This window comes from Pongo abelii, chromosome 10 (genome assembly GCF_028885655.2).
Source record: "Pongo abelii isolate AG06213 chromosome 10, NHGRI_mPonAbe1-v2.0_pri, whole genome shotgun sequence".
In the NCBI taxonomy this organism is placed as follows: domain Eukaryota; kingdom Metazoa; phylum Chordata; class Mammalia; order Primates; family Hominidae; genus Pongo; species Pongo abelii.
In genome coordinates, this window is record NC_071995.2 from 35,069,748 (window position 1) to 35,086,252 (window position 16,505).

Sequence of the window (16,505 nt, forward strand, 5' to 3'; positions counted from 1 at the left end):
ATCCTAGCAAGTTATTTTGTGGGTGTTTACAAGGTAATCCCAAATTTCATATGGGAAGGCAAAAGACTCAGAGTAGCCAACTGAATATTCAAGAGAACACGGTTGCCTCCATGTGATACTACATGACTGTAAGATTTCCTATAAAGCTATAGTAATAATGACAGCATGGTATTGGTTGAAACCGACAAAATAGATCAATGGAGCAGAACTAAAAGCCTGGAAATAAATCTACGTAAATAAAGATAACCAATTTTTGACAAAGAAACCAAGACAATAAAATGAAGTTAAAGACAGACTTTTAACAAACGGTACTGGAACAACTGGATATCTGTATGCAAAAAAAAAAAAAAAAAAAAAATCCAGACATAGTTCTTACATTCTTCATAAAACTTTGCTCAAAATGGACAAGGGACCTAAATGCAAAGTACAAAACTATAAAATTCTTACAAGATAACATAGAAGAAAATTAAGATGGCCTTGGGTTTGGTGATGACTTTTTGAATGTGACATCAAAGACATGAGCTAATTGGTAAGCTGGACTTTATTAAAAGCAAAACTTAATACTCTGTATAAGACAATTTCAAGAAAGTAAGAAAACAAGCCAAAGACTGGGAGAAAATATTAGCAAAGCACACATCTGATAAAAAAAAAAATGTTATCTAAAATATACAAAGCCCTCTTAAAACTCAACAATGAGAAACAAACAACCAGATTAAAATATAGGGAAAAGATCTGAACAGGTATGTCAGCAAGAAGATATAGAGATGACAAGGAAGCATATGAAAAGATGTTCAACATCATATGTCATTAGGGAGTTACAAATTAAAACATCATTGAGATGCACATATATTAGAGAGAGCAATCTCCAAAACACGGAAAACAAATGCCAACGAACACTCATTCATTAAAGGTGGGAATACAAAACGATACAGACATTTTGGAAGACAGTTTGGTAGTTTCTGACAGAATTATGTGTACTCTTATAAACTTAAGGTAAAGGGGTGGAAAAAGATATTCCATGCAAATGGACACCAAAGGCAAGCAGGAGTAGCTTTTAAAGTCAGACGAAACAAGGTTTAAAACAGCAATAGTTAAAAAAGACAAAAGAGGATATTATATAATGGTAAAAGGACTAGTCCAACAGGAAAATATCACAATCCTAAATATATATGCACCTAACACTGGAGTTTCCAAATGTATAAACAGTTACTTCTAGACCTGGGAAATGAGATAAACAGCAATACAATAATAGTGGGGGACTTCAATACTCCATGGACAGCACTAGACAAGTCATCAAGACAGAAAGTCAACAACGAAAACAACAAAACAATGGATTTAAAGTATACCCTAGAACAAATGGACTTATCAGATATTTAAAGAAAATTATATTCAACAACTGCAGAATATACATTGCATTCATCAGTACATGAAACATACTCCAAGACAGACCATATGATAGGCCACAAAGCAAGTGTCAACAAATTTAAGAAAACTAGGCTGAACACGGTAGCTCATGCCTGTAATCCCAGCACTTTGGGAGGCCGAGGCGGGGGGATCACGAGGTCAGGAGATTGAGACCATCCTGGTTAACACAGTGAAACCCCATCTCTACTAAAAATACAAAAGGAAAAAATAGCCGGGTGTGGTGGCGGGTGCCTGTAGTCCCAGCCACTTGGGAGGCTGAGGCAGGAGAATGGCGTGAACCTGGGAGGTGGAACTGCACTCCAGCCTGGGCGACAGAGTGAGACTCCATCTCAAAAAAAAAAAAAAAAAAGAAAACTGAAATTATGTCAAGTACTCTTTCAGACTACTGTGGAATAAAATTGGAAATCAACTCCCTGGTTTGAGGAACCCTCAAAACCATGAATATACTTGGAAATTAAATAACCTGCTCCTGAATGATCATTGTGTCAACAATGAAATCAAAGAAGGAAATTCAATAATTCCTTGAACTGAACAATAATAGTGACACAACCTATCAAAACTTCTGATATACAGCAAAAGCAGTGCTAAAAGGGATGTTCATAGCATTAAATGCCTGCATCAAAAAGTCTGAAAGAGTACAAATAGACAATCTAAAGTCACACCTTGAGGAACTAGAGAAAAAAAAAACAAACCAAACCCAAACCCAGCAGAAGAAAAGAAATAACAAAGATCAGAGCAGAACTAAATGAAATAGAAACAAAAAAATAAAAAAGTAAATGAAACAAAAAGCTGGTTCTTTGAAAAGATACACAAAATTGATAAACGATTAGGAAGATTAATCAAGAAGAGAGAAGATCCAAATAAGCTCAATTAGAAATGAAATGGAAAATATTACAACCCATACCACAGAAATACAAAAGGTTATTCAAGGCTACTATAAACGCATTCATCCACACAAACTACAAAACCTGGTTACATTCCTGGAAATATACAACTCCCCTAGATTAAACCAGAAAGAAATAGAAACTCTCAACAGACCAATAACAAGCTGTGAGATTGAAATAATGAAAAAAAAAAATGCCAACAGAACGAAGTCCAGGACCAGATGGATTCACAGCTGAATTGTATCAGACATTCAAAGAATAATTGGTACCAATTCTACTGAAACTATTCCAAGAGACATAGAAAGAGGAAATCTTCTCTAAATCATTTTATGAAGCCACTATCACCCTAATACCAAGACCAGGAAAGGACATAACAAAAAAAGAAAACTACAGGCCAATGTCTGTGATGAATATAGATGCAAAAATCCTCAACAAAATACTAGATAACTGGATCCAACAGCATATCAAAAAGATAATCTACCATGATCAAGTGGTTTCTATACTAGAGATGAAAGGATCGTTTAACATATGGAAGCCAATAAACGTGCTACACCACATAAAAAGAATTAAAAACAAAAATCACATGATCATCTAAATGGATGCAGAAAAAACATTTGATAAAATCCAGCATCACTTTGTGATTAAAACTCTCAGCAAAACTGGCATACAATGGACATTCCTTAAGATCATAAAAGCTATCTATTACAAACCCACAGCCAATATTGTACTGAACAGGAAAAAGTTGAAAGCATTCCCCTAGAAAACTGGAACAAGACAGGGATGCCCACTTTCACCACTTTTATTCAACATAGTACTGGAAATCCTAGCCAGAGCAATCAGACAAGAGAAATAAATCAAGGGCATCCAAATTGGTGAAGAGGAAGGAAAACTGTTGCTGTTTGTTGACGATATGATCATATATGTACAAACCCTAAAGACTCATCCAAAAAGCTCCTAGATTTGATAAACTAAAGCAGTAAAGTTTCAGGTCACAAAATCAATGCATACAAATTGGTAGCACTGCTATACACTAATAACAACCAAGCTGCGAATCAAATCAAGAACCCAACACCTTTTACAATAGCTGCGAAAAAAAAAAAAAATTCTTAGCAGTATACATAACCAAAGAGGTGACAGACCTCTACAAAGGGAACTACAAATCACTGCTAAAAGAAATCATAGATGACACAAATGGAAACACATCCCATGATCATATGTGGGTAGAATCAATATTGTGAAAACGACCATACTGCCAAAAACAATCTACAAATTCCATGTAATTCCCATCAAAATACCACCATCATTCTTCACAGAACTAGAAAAAACAATCCTAAAATTCTTATGGAACCAACAAAGAGCCTACATAGCCAAAGCAAGATGAAGCAAAAAGAACAAATCAGGGGGAATTATATTACCTGACCTCAAACTGTACTGTAAGACTATAGTCACCAAAATAGCATGGTAATGGTATAAAAATATGTACTTTGACCAATGGAACAGGATAGAGAACCCAGAAATAAAGCCAAATACTTATAGCCAACTGATTTTCAACAAAGCGAACAAAAACATAAAGTGGGGAAAGGACACCCTATTTAATAAATCGTGCTGGGATAACTGGCAAGCCACATGTAGAAGAATAAAACTGGATCTTCATCTCTTACCTTATACAAAAATCAGCTCAATATGGATCAAAGACTTAAATCTAGGACCTGAAACCATATAAAACCTAAAGGATAAGATCAGAAAAACTCTTCTAGGCATTGACTTAGGCAAAGACTTAGGCAAAGACTTATTGATCAAGAAAAGCAAATGCAACAAAAACAAAGATAAATAGATGAGACTTAATTAAACTAAAAAGCTTCTGCACAGCAAAAGAATTAGTTGGCAGAAGAAACAGACAATCCACAGAATGGGAGAAAATATTTGCAAACTATGCGTCTGACAAAGGACTAATAACCAGAATCTAGAAGGAACTCAAACAAACAAATCAACAAGAAAAAAACAAACAATCCCATCAAAAAGTGGGTTAAGGACATGAATACACAATTCTCAAAAGAATATATGCAAACATATGAAAAAATACTCAGCATCACTAGGTATCAGGAAAATGCAAATTGAAATCACAATGAGATACCACATTACTCCTGCAAGAATTGCCATTATTTAAAAGTGAAAATAAATAAATAAATGTTGCAGTGGATATGGGAAAAAGGGAACACTGATACACTGCTGGTGGGAATGTAAATTATATAGCCTTGATGGAAAACAGTATGGAGATTCCTTAAAGACCTAAAAGTACATCTACCATTTGATCCAGCAATCCCACTGCTAGGTATCTACCCAAAGGGAAATAAGTCACTATATAAAATAGACACTTGCACATGTATGTTTATAACAGCAAAACTCACAATTGCCAAGATGTGAAACCAACCTAAGTACCCACTGACTAATGAGTAGATAATGTGGTATACACACACACACACACACACATACACACACACCATGGAATACTACTCAGCCATTAAAAGGACTGAAATAATGTCTTTTGCAGGAACTTGGGTGGAGCTGGAGGCCATCACTCTAACACAGAAATGAACAATAAAAAACGATATGTTGGGAGCTAAGCTATGAGTACACAAAGGCATATAGAGTGATATAATGGGCTTTAGAGACTCCGAAGGAGAAGGGTGGAAGTGGGGGTTAGGGATAAAAAACTACACATTAGTACAATGTACACAATGTATAATGTACTTGGGTGATAGGTGGACTAAAATTTCAGAATTCGCCATGAAAATAATTATATATATGTATATAACCATATATAATTATATAGTTATATATGCATATATACATATGATTTTTAAAAATCTTTTTTTAATACAGAGGCAACAAGTTTATTAGGTATACCAAGAGACTTAGTATACGGACAGGAATCATACTTCAAAAAGCAGTGTGTTTCTTCAGGTTTCTGTAGTGGAAAAAAAAAAGAATTGGGTAAATGTTTTAAAAATCATGTAGATTAGCACTTTCGGAGGCCAAGGCAGGTGGATCACCTGAGGTAAGGAGTTTGAGACCAGCCTGGCCACATGGCAAAACCCCGTCTCTACTAAAAAATAACAAAAATTAGCTGGGCATGGTGGTGGGCGCCTATACTCCCAGCAATTAGGGAGGCTGAGGCAGGAGAATTGCTTGAACCCAGGAGGTAGAAGTTGCAGTGAATTGAGATTGTGCCATTGCACTCCAGCCTGGGTAACAAGAGCAAAACTCCATCTCCAAAAAAAAAAAAAAAAATCATGTAGATTAATTAGATCCCATTTGTCAATTTTGGCTTTTGTTGCCATTGCTTTTGGTGTTATAGTCAGGAAGTCTTCGCCCATACCTATGTTCTGAATGGGATTGCCTAGGTTTTCTTCTAGGGATTTTATGGTTTTTGGTCTTACGATTAAGTCTTTAATCCATCTTGAGTTATTTTTTGTATAAGGTGTAAGGAAGGGGTCCAGTTTCAGTTTTCTGCATATGGCTAGCCAGTTTTCCCAACACCATTTATTAAACAGGGAATCCTTTCCCTATTGCTTGTTTTTGTCAGGTTTGTCAAAAATCAGATGGGTATAGATGTGTGGCGTTATTTTTGAGGCCTCTGTTCTGTTCCCAACAGGCAACCTACAGAATGGGAGAAAATTTTTGCAATCTCTGCATCTGACAAAGGGCTAATATCCAGAATCTACAATGAACTTAAACAAATTTACAAGAAAAAAACGAACAACCCCATCAAAAAGTGGGAAAAGGATATGAATAGACACTTCTCAAAAGAAGACGTTTATGTGGCCAAAAAACAGATGAAAAAAAGCTCATCATCACTGGTCATTAGAGAAATGCAAATCAAAACCACAATGAGATACCATCTCATTCCAGTTAGAATGGTGATCATTAAAAAGTGAGAAAACAACAGATGCTGGAGAGGAGGTGGAGAAATAGGAACAGTTTTACACTGTTGGTGGGAGTGTGAATTAGTTCAACCATTGTGGAAGACAGTGTGGCAATTCCTCAAGGACCTAGAACCAGAAATACCATTCGATCCAGCAATCCCATTACTCAGTATATACACAAAGGATTACAAATCATTCTGCTATAAAGACACATGCATACATATGTTTATTGCAGCACTATTCACAATAGCAAAGACTTGGAACCAACCCAAATACCCATCAGTGATAGACTAGATAAAGAAAATGTGATGTATACACCACGGAGTACTATGCAGCCATAAAAAGGATGAGTTCATGTCCTGTGCAGCGACATGGATGAAGCTGGAAACCATCATTCTCAGCAAACTAACACAGAAACAAAACCAAACACCACATGTTCTCAGTCATAACTGGGAGCTGAACAATGAGAACACATGGACATGGACACAGGATTGGAATGTCACACACTGGGGCCTGTCAGGGGGTGGGCCACTAAGGGAGGGATAGCATTAGGAGAAATACCTAATGTAGGTGACAGGTTGATGGGTGCAGCAAACCACCATAGCACGGTATACCTATATAACAAACCTGCACATTCTGCACATGTATCCTAGAACTTAAAGTATAATTTAAAAAAAGATATACAGATGGCAAAAAAGTATATAAAAAGATGCTCTCCATCATATGCCATCATGGAAAAGCAAATTAAAATTTATTATCTTTATTATTTATGTATTGATTTGGTAAGATACTGCTTTAAAAGAAGCTATTAGACTATAAGCACCCCCAATATTTATGTATGTTGCCTCAATGTTCAAAGCTTATCTTTTTTTTAGCAAGTTGATCTGTGTCTTAACTTTAATTCTATGCTAATTAGAAAATCTAAGAAAATAACTAAAAGAAAGGACAATTTACCCAGTCCATCAGTGGTAGTCATGGCAGGAAATAGAATGCACAAACTAATTATTGCCAAACACCACATGTTCTCACTCATAAATGGGAGTTGAACAATGAGAACAGATGTACACAGGGAGGGGAATATCACACACCGGGGCCTGTCGGGGGTTGAGGGGCTAGCGGAGGGATAGCATTAGGAGAAATACCTAATGTAGATGATGGGTTGATGGGTGCAGCAAACCACCATCATATGTGTATACCTATGTAAAAAACCTGCGAGTTCTGCACATGTATGCCAGAACTTAAAGTATAATAAAAAATAAAGTCATGTAGAAAATGACTGCTATGAAAGAAACAATATAACTTATAATTCAACGGTTAATGTGATAGTAAATACATGGAAACAGAATTATAGAATTATAATACAGCAGATTCTATATTCAGGTACAGTTACTCTTTTTACTTGTAAAAATGGTGTAAACAAAGGAAATATTTTTATGCTATTTTTCTTAGTTTTTCATTTTCAAAGTCCCATTCCTAAATTACTATACTTACTGTACTAAAAATTCAAAACAAAAAATTGCTATGTACACAGAATATGAAAATTATCTGTAGATAAAATAGCTAGTTCACTAAGCAGTCATTCCAATCATTTCAACCAGTAATGAAAATGAAATTAAAATTTAATTTGTTTTAATACCACCTTGCACTTCTTGGGCTTGAAAACACCATAAGGGAAGAAATCATATGTATCCTGTCTCCAGGATCTACAATATTATGCTATTGAAATACTCAATAAATATTTATTTAACAAAGGACATATTACAAGCATTATAGATTTTAACTATTATACTATTGAAATACTCAATAAATATTTATTTAACAAAGGACATATTACAAGCATTATAACTACTTTCTCACGATGACACCTGTCTTATTTTTTCATTATTTATCTATCCACACAAATAATTCTTCCAGCATCCTGGTTTCTTGGTAACTTGACCTCCTTCCTTTTCTCCAAATATCTTGATCTCCATTATACCTTAGCTACCCACTCCCACAGTCACACTCTTGAATGTGTCACTACCAATTACTGCACCCATTCCATAATCTCTGTTCTAAGCGTACTGTTCTTTCACTTTTACCTCCTATCTTTCTCTTAGCTCATTACTCTCACTAATACCTCACTCCTACTATTTTTCAACTCTCCATCCAGTACACATAACCTATTGATTATACCATCAATACACTGTCCCTTTTCACCCTCATGTCCTCACTTGCCAAGTGACACAGCTTAAAATTCATAATCTATCACTATAATAACTCCCTTTGATATATAATTTTAACCCCCTCACTTTGACTTATTCTGGTAAAATTTAACTCTCTACCGGCTCTTACAAAATGCAGGTGAACATAGCTAGAGTCAAATATACAACATGCTTCATTTTCTCACTCTATAGAATCATAATCACTTGTCACAAAAGGATTTTCAGTATCGCCCCACAGCAATTGCATTACATTTGCTAATCCATTCACTCTCCCACTTTGCCAAGCAATTCTTTTATGCATTCTCCTCTCTCTTTATACAACACTATCTCTCCTTTCTTTGCTCTCAGCTGATGACCTTGATTCCTATTTTCTTGAGAAAGTAGGGGAATAGGAAGAGGACTCTCACAGCCTCACATTTAAGTTTCACTTGCATCTATGTTCTTTGACTATTCTTTGGGTCTTATTCAATTCACTACTATACTTCTATACTAGATTTCATTCCCTTCTTATCTATGCAAGGACAATGCTTAAGTTATATTCTCATTCCTCTCCTTCTCCTTTCTCCTCCTATATCATCATATTTTCTCTTTGTTCTGGATGATTTGATTAAAATATATGCATTAATATGTTTAATCTTCCTATATTAGGAAAAAATGTTCTCACAATCTCATATTCCTCCTCTACATACTAGCTTCTTTCTCTGCTTCCAGCAGAAATCTTTGAAAAAGTAGTTGACATTTACATATTTACATATTTACATATATATATATATATACACACACACACATATATTCTCATTCTTCTTTGAACTTACTCCAATTAGTTCTTTGTTCCCAGCATGGTGAAGAAATGACCAGTGACCTCTGCACTGATTAATCCAATGACCAATTCTCAGCTTTCATTCTACTAGACCTATCACCAGTTTATTGCTTCATTCTTCCTGATACAGTTTTCATTTAACCTTTAGGTCAATATATTTAAATTTGTTCTTTTTGGTTTCCTTTTTTGGATTCTCCTTATCTTCCCTGTCTCCACAAGAGCTTCCCTGTAGATTATTCTGCATTATGAAAATGTTCAATAGTTCAATTCTCAAATATGGTAGTTATTAGCCAGATGTGGCTATCAAGACTTGAAAAGTAGCAATTGCACCAGAGGAACTGAAATTTAAACCTAATTTTAATTAATTTAAATGTTAACTTTTAGTAGCCACATCTGACTAATGCCAATCACGGCTCTGTACTATTCCAGTCATTAGGCCTTGGAGCTTCCTTATCTATACTTAGTCCCTTACAAATTGCATTAATTTTCATGCCTTTTAAGGGACTAAGTATAGATAAGAAAGCTCCAAGGCCTAATGACTGGAATAGTACAGAACTGTTTTTTTCACACCTTTTATGCTGGGAAAACTGGCTAGCCATATGTAGAAAGCTGAAATTGGATCTCTTCCTTACACCTTATACAAAAATTAATTCAAGATGGATTAAAGACTTAAATGTTAGACCTAAAACCATAAAAGCCCTAGAAGAAAACCTAGGCAATACAATTCAGGACATAGGCATGGGCAAGGACTTCATGACTAAAACACCAAAAGCAATGGCAACAAAAGCCAAAATTGACAAATGGGATGTAATTACACTAAAGAGCTTCTGCACAGCAAAAGCAACTACCATCAGAGTGAACAGGCAACCTACAGAATGGGAGAAAATTTTTGCAATCTACTCATCTGACACAGGGCTAATATCCAGAATCTACAATGAACTCCAACAAATTTACAAGAAAAAACAAACAACCCCATTGACAAGTGGGCGAAGGATATGAACAGACACTTCTCAAAAGAAGACATTTATGCAGCCAAAAAACACATGAAAAAATGCTCATCATCACTGGCCATCAGAGAAATGCAAATCAAAACCACAATGAGATACCATCTCACACCAGTTAGAATGGCGATCATTAAAAAGTCAGGAAACAACAGGTGCTGGAGAGGATGTGGAGAAATAGGAACACTTTTACACTGTTGGTGGGACTGTAAACTAGTTCAACCATTGTGGAAGACAGTGTGGCGATTCCTCAAGGATCTAGAACTAGAAATACCATTTGACCCAGCCATCCCATTACTGGGTATATACCCAAAGGATTATAAATCATGCTGCCATAAAGGCACATGCACACGTTTCTGTATTGTGGCACTATTCATAATAGCAAAGACTTGGAACCAACCCAAATGTCCATCAATGATAGACTGGATTAAGAAAATGTGGCACATATACACCATGGAATACTATGCAGCCATAAAAAAGGATGAGTTCATGTCCTTTGTGGGGACATGGTTGAAGCTGGAAACCATCATTCTCAGCAAACTATCACAAGGACAAAAAACCAAACACCACATGTTCTCACTCATAGGTGGGAATTGAACAATAAGAACACTTGGACACAGGAAGGGGAACATCACACACCGGGGCCTGTTGTGGAGTGGGGGAAGCGGGGAGGGAAGGCATTAGGAGATATACCTAATGTAAATGATGAGTTAATGGGTGCAGCACACCAACATGGAACATGTATGCACATGTAACAAACCTGCACGTTGTGCACATGTACCTTAGAACTTAAAGCATATATTAAAAAATTTTCACACCTTTTAAACATAATCTATATGCTGATAACCCCCAATTTACATTTCCAGCTTGGACCTCTCCCCTGACCTCCAAAACCCTGCCTATTAGCTTTTCCACTTGCAAATCTAATAGGCATCATATACTTAACAAACATATCCAAAACTGATTTCATGGTTCCTTCTCTTCCCACTGTCTTCCCTATCTCTCAGTAAATTGCAACCATACCCCTCGAGATGCCTGGGGCCAAGAACCCTAGAATTATCCTTGACATCTGTCTTATTCTCATACCTTAATTACAATCCATCAGGACATCCTTTTGTTCTAGTAAAAATTAATAAGTATTCCCACACTTTTCACCACTCCCATCATCTCTTGCCTAGATTATTGTAATAATCTCATAACTGGTATTTGCTTAAGCCCTTGACCCTTCCTCACCCTATATTCTCAACATAACAGCCAGAGTAATCCTTAAACACAAATCGAATCCTATTACTCCTCTATTTAAAATCTCTCAATAGCTTTCATAACACTTACAATAAAAGCCAATTTCTTCAAAATAGCTTTCAAAGCTCCACACAATCTAGCCTTCCTGATACTTCTCTCTTATCTCTTACTACTCTCCTGTTTACTCATATTATAGTCCATCCATGCTGGCCTCCTTAATACTTTTTGAAAACATTAGGCAAAGCATTTCCACAGGGCCTTTGCACTTGTCATTTGCTCTGCCTAGAGTAATTTTTACACAGTCACCCTTATGGCTCATCTTCAGGCCTTAGAGATGTCAGCAAGCCTTGCTTGTCCAATCTATTTAAATTTTCATCACTTTCTGTTTTCAAAGAGTTATCTCCTTAACTTTTTTCCTATAACATTTACCATCATTGATATATTTGTTTGCTTATTGTCCATCTTGCCTCTGGTAGAATATAAGGTATAAAGGGCATATATTACTCATATCATTTATATTACCTAATAGAGAGCTTGGCAGAAGGTAAATATAACTCTGATATTTGATGTATAAACAATTAATTAATCAATTGCTAATCAATGAAACAATACCTAACCAAAAGAATGGCGTATAAAATTATTAGGGGAATGGTTTTTGTCTAATTAATAATCTACATTTGAGCTGACTCTTTTTCTTGGGCTAGAGTCATAGGAGATTAATTACCCATGTCCTGCCTTGTCTAGTAGTTGCTTGATCTACTGGACAGCTCTTTTTATGTTGGGAGCTGGTTAGCTAATACCATTTTATTCATAATAGCCAATGCACAGGGCCTTGGATCTGAAGTACATCTGTAGAGGAAGAATATTTAAACATATCACAGGGAAGAAAATATGGTTAATGAGATACCATAGGTTTTACTGGAAAAATAAAGACTTCAACAAAATATTTTCCTTGTTTCTTATTGGTGACTTGGTTTATAGCAAGAAACATATGGCTTCAAATCCCCCACATGCTGCTAACTAGTTAGATCTGAACGGATTATTTTATCTCCTGAGTCTGTTAGCCCTGGAAAACTGGATAATGACATCTAACGTCTAGGGTTGCTGTGGAATTACTGTCACCCTATTTATCATATAGGAGACATTCATAAATGATGCCTATTATTGTTTTAGTAGCAATGATATAATAGCTCTAAAATAATCGTTTCTTTCAAGAAACAGTGCAGGGCTTGGAGTTACCAAGTTTATTTAATTCAGATAACAACTACTAAGTCCAACTTCTCAAGTCAATTTCCAAACGTGCCAATTATTTTTGCTTCATTTCCTGACCAACAATCAACATAACCCTGAGTAGCCAACCTGAAAATGTAAGCTACAGTGCTAAGTAAGAGCCGTGATCAGAATCAGATGGAGCAGAGGAAGTGTATCAAACCCAGGGCAACAGCAGCTCGGAGGTAAGCTAGCAGCAATATCATAAAGCTGATTAGACTAGTTGCTTGGAGGAGGCTGGGAAGATTGCCCAGTTTTCTACACACAAGACAAATGTCCACAGGCAAAAGAGAATGACAGATTAAAGGTAGAGCTCCGTAAGTGTAGCAGTGCCTAGGAAGCCCTAGTTAACATGAGTGCTGAATCTGGTAGGAGAGTTGCCACAACCTGTGCCCCCATTGGGCGTTTCATTCAAACAGGGATCTCTGGTGAATGATTCAGAAGCTCTTGTTCTGTAAATGAGAAGAACTCTAGAAGCTTATTTAGTTACTCAATGTCCGTGACTCTTTTGACCTGGTATACTTGCTGAGCACTTACTGTGTATTAATGGATGTAACCCTCACCACGATGCCATGAGGTAGGTACCATGAATATTTCCACTTTACAAATGATTAAACTAAAGCAGAGAGTCAGTGGCTGGCTCAAGATAACACAGCTTATTATGGCAGAATTGGTATTCGAACTCAGGCAGGCAGGCTCCTGAGTGGAGTAAATCTGACTCTTTCAGATTTTTAGAACAGATAGAAAAATAAGATGATTTTCCACTATGTTCAAATAAAGAAAACTGAAATACAATGAGCATCAAAATTTTTTTTCAAAGTCACATCATGTGTCTGAATTTGAAAACTGATTCCAATGTTAATGGAGAATATTTCCGCCCAGAGAGTAAAACACCATTAGAATTCCCATCCCAATAAGGTCTTAGTGCTCTGCCTTACCTCATCATTGAAGGAGAGAGGTGGCACTGAGGGATGTAGATGGCGCATTTCCACACACAGCAATGCCTTCACGAACAGGGCCAGGCTGTCACATTTTTGGCTACTGGCTGTAAGTTAGGAATCACTGAAAGTGAAAGAATAGAATCATATTTAGATGTACCCTGGGAATGAGAAATAACCACTCCTGCTTCTGTTACTCCATGACCATCTCAAGAATTTTTAGGTTTTGGGAGGTGTTTTAAAAAATGTCCCTCAGCTATTTTCCATTACAGAAAAAAGTAACTTCTTGGGCAATCATACCAAATTCCATATGTTTTGTCTGAACATTTTTAGTCTGCCCAAGTGCATGTTCTAGGTGTTCTCTTATTCTTCTACTTGAAATGTTATTTTGAGGAACGCTGATCCAGAAAACAGTTCCTGATTAAGCTCATTTGTTAACATTATCACTAACGTACCTTAAAATTCTATGACAATGAGTATCATCACTGTACTAAAGCTCAAACTCAATCCATTATCAACTTCTATCCTGCAAAAGTACAGGATGTATTTTCATAAAGAGGGTGAGTTGATATGGTTGTTTCCAGATTTTGTGATATTCTAAATTCTCTTTAGTCATTCCATTTGTATATACTGAATACCTGCTATGGATCAGATACTCAGATAGAGACTAGGGATACAGGAATAAATAAAAGTACAGAGATAGAAGCATGCCAGGAAGCAGATAATCACATTATGATAAAAATCACTGACTTGAAGAGCACATAGGAGAGCCTCCCTACTCAGATCTTGTGGAGCAAGTCAAGAAACATTTCCTGGAAGAGCTACTCTTTAACTTTTTATGGAAGTTTAAGATGTGTGTGGCTGTACAGGCTGACTTCATATTGATTTTTTAGATACAAAACTTAAAACAGGCAAAGGGACTTATAGTTTTCATGCCTGCCAAGGGACCAGTGATACTGAGCATACCATAAAATAATTTTTTGCCATGTAAGTAATAGAGACCAAAGATATTCACCTAATTTTTCTATCATCTGTGAAATAGAATCTACTTATACATTTATATAATGCAAAACCAGTTACTGAATGCTTATGGAGTTTAACAAACGAAGCAGATACAAATATTAATAATATGTAGTTTCCATACTCAAGAAGTTTTCAGCTTAGTGGAAGGAGGTTTTAGAACAGAATAGATAGGAAAAAATAAGCCCCTAGCATATTTCAGATGGTAACAGAATAGAAAGAGCATGAAACAGGAAAACAAAGAGAAAAGAACAATGAGGGAAAATGAGTAGAAAGAAGACTTTCACTGTAGCAATTTCACTTGTATACAAAGATCAGCATGATCTAATGAAGTTGAGTTATGGACAGAGGGTTCAGATTATCATATTAAGAAGCCACAATTATCTAAGCACTGTAAAAATTAAAGGCAAGCAACCCTAGCATGCTGCAGAATCTACCAAGAAAATATCTCTGTTAATAAGATAAGCAGTGAAGCACTGAGATGAAATAGCAGTGGTAATAAGTGATGGATGGTATGAAATGGAGCATCTCTCAATGTAATGTGTTTGGCTCATTGATTTTAACCAAGAGCAGTTTGAAACAGAAACCACATAAAGTATATTAAGTAGTTGGGAAAACATTGAACACTTAAAAATAACTTCGCAATTACCATATATAGGAAAATTCAATTCTAGGATTTAAAAAAAAAAGTGGGATTTTTCAGGGGATCCAGAAGTGAAATTATTAGGAATCATTAGGCTAATTAGAAGAATAAAAGCCCTATTCCCATCAACTTCTATGTTTGTGTTTTTCCTGCACTCAAGAGCCTTTATTTTGGGTCTAAACCACATTAGAAAGTCGTTGTTTTCTGGAAACTAGTCTGTAATTCTGGAAACATAGTGTAACAAACAATATTTTTTATTTTTACAGTACATTAAAGCTTCCTTGATGCTCACAATAGCCATGACTGACATTATATTTTAAAAGCCAAAGAATTATCAATTTTATCACCTAAACATAATATACTAATTCCTCCTCTCAATATTATTTGGGTCTTTATATAAATTAATCTTTAAAATATTTGTTTCATTTTTATCTTGAAGTCAGCTTTAAAGGATCATTCCCTAGTTTTAGACTTACTATTCAGGACTTAACTATTGCAAGAGTCAGAAGACTTGTTGGGATCGACAGTTTTAAAAACAGTATAGTCAGTCTTTGGTGAAATTAATTGCAATTAATACAAGCAAGATTCTGCTCTCCTGATTTCAGTACATTTGTTTCTCTCTTGCTCTGAGAGATACCAGCCCAAGATTAGAAAAGCTACTAATGTTAATAGAGCACAAAAAAATGGTCTACATGTAACAGGATTCCAGTGGTAGCCCTAATTATAGAGTGGCTATGACATTTTACAAAAAAAAAAAAAGGTGCTGACTTATTCAGATGTGAAAGTATCTAGTTCTTAATTAAACAGGACTAAATTATTTGCTGAGAGCCTATTGAATTGCATACGACTCACTGTGGATAATTTATTGGAAGGGATAAGAATGTAGAAGGAGCCAGAATAAGTAATCCTCACTTTATTCAAAACCCAGAGTTAATTTCCACCCTGTGAAGGACATACTATGTCACTTACCTCAACTGAAAAAAAATGTTAACATAGTAAGCATCGGGAACCTAATAAATATTAGATGTTGCTCAAACACACCATTCTCTTTTTTCCAGTTATTATTCTTTTGATTATAAATATTTGTAGTGTATCTTGCTTTAAATTGCATACATTCACATACACATTCAAGC

General features: G+C 35.7%; 1 long non-coding RNA gene across 1 annotated transcript in view; it reads right to left on the minus strand.

The window, feature by feature from the left end:
- Positions 1-13,734: 13,734 nt before the first annotated feature.
- The window catches only part of LOC129049100 (uncharacterized), a 98,283-nt gene continuing 95,512 nt past the window's right edge, over positions 13,735-16,505 (minus strand). The window contains exon 4 of the long non-coding RNA XR_008511893.1: positions 13,735-13,833. This is a non-coding gene — a long non-coding RNA (uncharacterized LOC129049100). The remainder of the gene's footprint in view (positions 13,834-16,505) is intronic.